Source organism: Leptonychotes weddellii, chromosome 2, assembly GCF_054177405.1.
Source record: "Leptonychotes weddellii isolate Sample4059 chromosome 2, ASM5417740v2, whole genome shotgun sequence".
NCBI classification, from domain to species: Eukaryota; Metazoa; Chordata; class Mammalia; order Carnivora; family Phocidae; genus Leptonychotes; species Leptonychotes weddellii.
Window position 1 is genome coordinate 82,772,700 of NC_138370.1, and position 4,307 is coordinate 82,777,006.

General features: G+C 34.1%; 1 pseudogene; it reads right to left on the minus strand.

Annotated features, from left to right (window-relative positions):
* Positions 1–1,704: 1,704 nt before the first annotated feature.
* LOC102744883 (small ribosomal subunit protein eS24 pseudogene) lies at positions 1,705–2,097 on the minus strand (annotated as a pseudogene).
* Positions 2,098–4,307: the final 2,210 nt, after the last annotated feature.

Genomic DNA, 4,307 nt, shown 5'->3' on the forward strand with positions numbered 1-4,307 from the left:
CTGTTTTGATTGGAGTGTCCTCTCTTTGGCCATTCTCTTATCTCCATGACTTCTTTTCCTGCCAAATTTCAGTTTATCTTTAAAAATCCTACTTAGCAGTAACCTTCTTTGTGAAATCTTACCTCCGTGCATATATTTATTATATAATAAATTTTATTGAGGTTATTTTAAATGTGCATTTCTCTTATTAGACTGTGAGCTCTTAGAGCAAGACTATGTATTTGCAGCTCCAAGGCCAAGTTTGTTTGTTTTCCTTCAAAATTCAACCATTATTTCTTTAAATATGTCTTCTGTCCTCTGCCTTTATAGAGACTCTAGGTATACTTCTGTTAAGCTACTTGAAGCTGTCCCACAGCTCCCTGATGTTGTGTTTTAGTTATTTACTTGACTTTTTTTCCTTGTGTTTTGTTTGCATAGTTTTTGTTGCTAAGTCTTGAAGTTCACTATTTTTTTTTCCTTTGGCAAAATCTAATATTTAATTAACCTCATTCAGTGTATTTTCGTCTCAGACTCTGTGGTTGGCATCTCTAAAAGTTCAATTTGCATTGTCTTAAAAAATAACTTCTATGTCTCCACTGAACTTTTTTTTTTTTTTTAAGATTTATTTATTTGAGAGAGAGAGAGAGCATGAGCTGGGGGGAGAGGCAGAGGAGAAGCAGACTCCCACTGAGCAGAGAACCCGACATGGGGCTCAATTCTAGGACCTTGAGATCATGACCTAAGCCTAAGGCAGATGCTTAATTGACTGAGCTACCCAGGCACCCCTCCACTGAACTTTTTGAACACATGATGAAGTTATAACTATTTTAATGTTATTATCTGGTAATTCCAGTATCTCTATTAGTAGTGGTTTGTTTTCTGTTGATTGTTTTTTCTCCTATTATGGGTTGTATTGTTCTGCATTTTGGCATGCCTGCTAATTTTTTATTGGATGTCAACCATTGTGAATTTTTACTTTATTGAGTGTTGGATATATTTCTTTTATTTCTATTGGCATTTAACTTATTTTTTAATTTAAAAAATTTTAATTCCAGTATAGTTAACATACAGTGTTATATTAGTTTCAGGTGTACAGTACAGTGATTCAGCAATTCTATACAATACTCAGTGCTCATCATGATAAGTATACTCTTAATTCCCTTCACTTATTTCACCCATCCTCCCCCATTCACCTCCCCTCTGGTAACCACAAGTTTGTTCTCTACAGTTAAACACTTTTTTGATTTGTCCCCATTTTGTTGTTCATTTGTTTTCTTTTTTTAAAAGCGGCTTTATTGAGGTATCATTGTATTCACAAAAAAAGCTGCACATATTTAATGTATATGATTTGATGAGGTTGGACATACACATACACCCATACCATTGCCACACCAAGATACCATTGCCACAATATATATATTTGCTTCATTTTTAATATTAAAAAAATTCAATATTTAATGTTTTAGGTACTTTGATATTGGGTGCAGATGTATCTGTAGTTGTTATATCATCTTAATGAATTGACCATTTTATCATTATATAATATCCTTCTTTGTTGTGACCAAATTGATTTAGTCCCTTTTGTTTGATATAAATATAGCTACCCCTGCTCTCTCTTTTTAAAAACATTCTTAGTTTATTAATCCTCTCATGAAAAATCTGCACAATCACCACAGATAAGGCCACTGGCCGCATCTTTACTTCTTCTCTTGTCCAATCTCCAGCTCACATTTTGCCAGCACCAACATTGGCTTTTGCAGTCCCCCTGACTTTCTTCATTCTGTTCTTGCATTCCTTTTGCTGTTTTCTTGATGTCTTTTTCTTCTCATATAGGCCATGTCTTGCGAGTCTGTGTTTGGGTTCATTTTTCTTTGCATAATCCAAGGAATCATAAATTATGCCAAAGCCAGTTGTCTTGACACCACCAAAATGGGTTCTGAATCCAAATATAAATATGACATCTGGTGTGGTCTTGTATGTTTTGGCTAGTTTTTCCCGAATTTCTCTCTTAGGTACTGTTGCCTTTCCAGGGTGAAGGGCATCAATGACCATCTGTTTCTGCTGAAGTAGTCGGTTGGTCACGAACTTCCTGGTTTGGATAGTTACTGTGTCGTTCATGATAGCGGCCGAGCTTCAAGCAGCCAGGGAGGGAAGGAGTACCCCTGTTCTCTTTTGCTTACTGTTTCCATCCCATTACTCTCAGTCTATGTGTGTCTTTAAATCTGAAGTGAGTCTCTTATAAACTGCATATAGTTGCATATAGTTGAGGCTTGTTTCATATATATAAATATATATAATATATAAATATATGAAAATACAATATATAAATATATAGTATATAATATAAGTATATATAAATATATAATGTATAATGAAAATATATAAATATATAACATGTATAAATATGAAAAATATATATTCTTTCTTGGAAGATAGAAGTCTTCCATAGTTTTGCTTAAAATGTTGCAGAAGATAGATATTCAGAAGACCTGTTCAGAAGAAAATGTTTAGAATTTAGAAGCCTGAGAAAATGCTTTCCAGCATCACCCTAATACCAAACCAGACAAAAAATTCCATAAACACAACAGACCAACATCTCTCATAAACATCTATGCAGACAATGCTATTAAAAAATGGTCAAGAGTTCTGAACAAATACCTTAGCAAAGAAGACATAAAGATGACAAGCATATGAAATGATGCTCCATATCATATGTCATCAGGGAAATGCAAATTAAAACAACAATGAGATACCAATCATAATGGACGAAATCCAGGGCATTCATAACACCAAATGCTGGTCAGGATGTGGAGCAATAGGTGTTCTCATTCTTTGTTGGTGAGAGTGCAAAATAGTACAGCTACTTTGGAAACAGTTTGATAGTTTCTTACAAAAGTAAACATACTCTTACCATACAGTCCAGCAATCACGCTCCTTGGGATTTATCCAATCATTTGAAAATTGTATATACACCAAAACCTGCACACAGATGTTTATCATAGCTTTATTCATTATTGCCAAAAACTTGGAAGCAATCAAGATGTCTTTTGCAGGTGAATAGATAAATAAACTATGGTACATCTAGAGAATGGAATATTAATTAATACTAGAAGGAAATGAGCTATCAAGCCAAAAAAAGATGTGGCAGAACCTCAAATGCATATTACTAAGTGAAAGAAGCCAATTTGAAAAGACTGTACATCGTATGATTCCAACTTTATGACATTCTGGAAAAGACAAAGCTATGGAGACAGTGAAAGGATCAGTGCTTTCTAGATATTGGGGAACAGGGAGAGATGAGCAGGCAGAGCATAGGAGATTTTTAGGGAAGTGAAACTATTCTGTATGATACTATAATGGTGGATAGATGTCATTATACATTTGTGAAAACCCATAGAATGTATAAAACCTTGGTTAACCCTAACGTAAACTCTGGACTTTGGATAATGACTTGTGACAAATGTGCACTGTGTTGTGGGATGTTGATAGTGGAGGCAGGATTTGTGTGTATATGGAGGCAAGGGTTATATGGAAACTCTATTTTTCACTGAATTTTTCTGTGAACCTGGAGATGCTCTGAAAAATAAACTCCATTTAAAAAAATTCAAGATCATCAATCAATGAAACTTTGAACCATTTTAGGGAATCATTATTTCTGTTTGGTTTTATGATTTAAAAAAATACAAATTTCCCATTCCATCCCTCTCACAACCATATACCTACTTCCTTCCCCCAAAGCTACTATTAGAAGAAACATTTTCTTACTGTTGTCTGTATTGACACACAAAAAGTGCAGAATATTGTTTTATTCATGCTGAACTCTGAGAACAAAGGACTCATTTATTTTATCTGTTACTTATCTGATCCTTTGGTATAGGTTTCACTGAAGGGCATGGCAATTTTAATAAGTAATGTTTAATAGATACTCTATAGATCTGGGTATAGTTAAATATTTATAAAGTAACTCAATGTATAGTGAATACTATTTGTGAATTTGTGAATACTAATTGTGTATTGCTGAGGTAGCTTAGTTGTAAACCAACCACCTTTGCATGCTGAATATTATAAAGTGAGGTAAGGGAATGTTCAGCTTCAGCTTCTTAGCTTAGCCTAATTCTATGATTGAATGTGACAGCTGGATTTCCTTCTAGATACAAGACCAGAATTCTGCCTTTCATCCATTTTGTTTACTTTTAATGACTGAAAAGACAGTGAAGTAGCTGTGAGTGAAAGAAGAAAATAAAGAGAAGTAAGTGTTTTATCTAATAAGTCAATTTAGAAATGTCTGTGCTGACAGCCAGCTCCTTCATATTTTTCTCTGAAGGAGA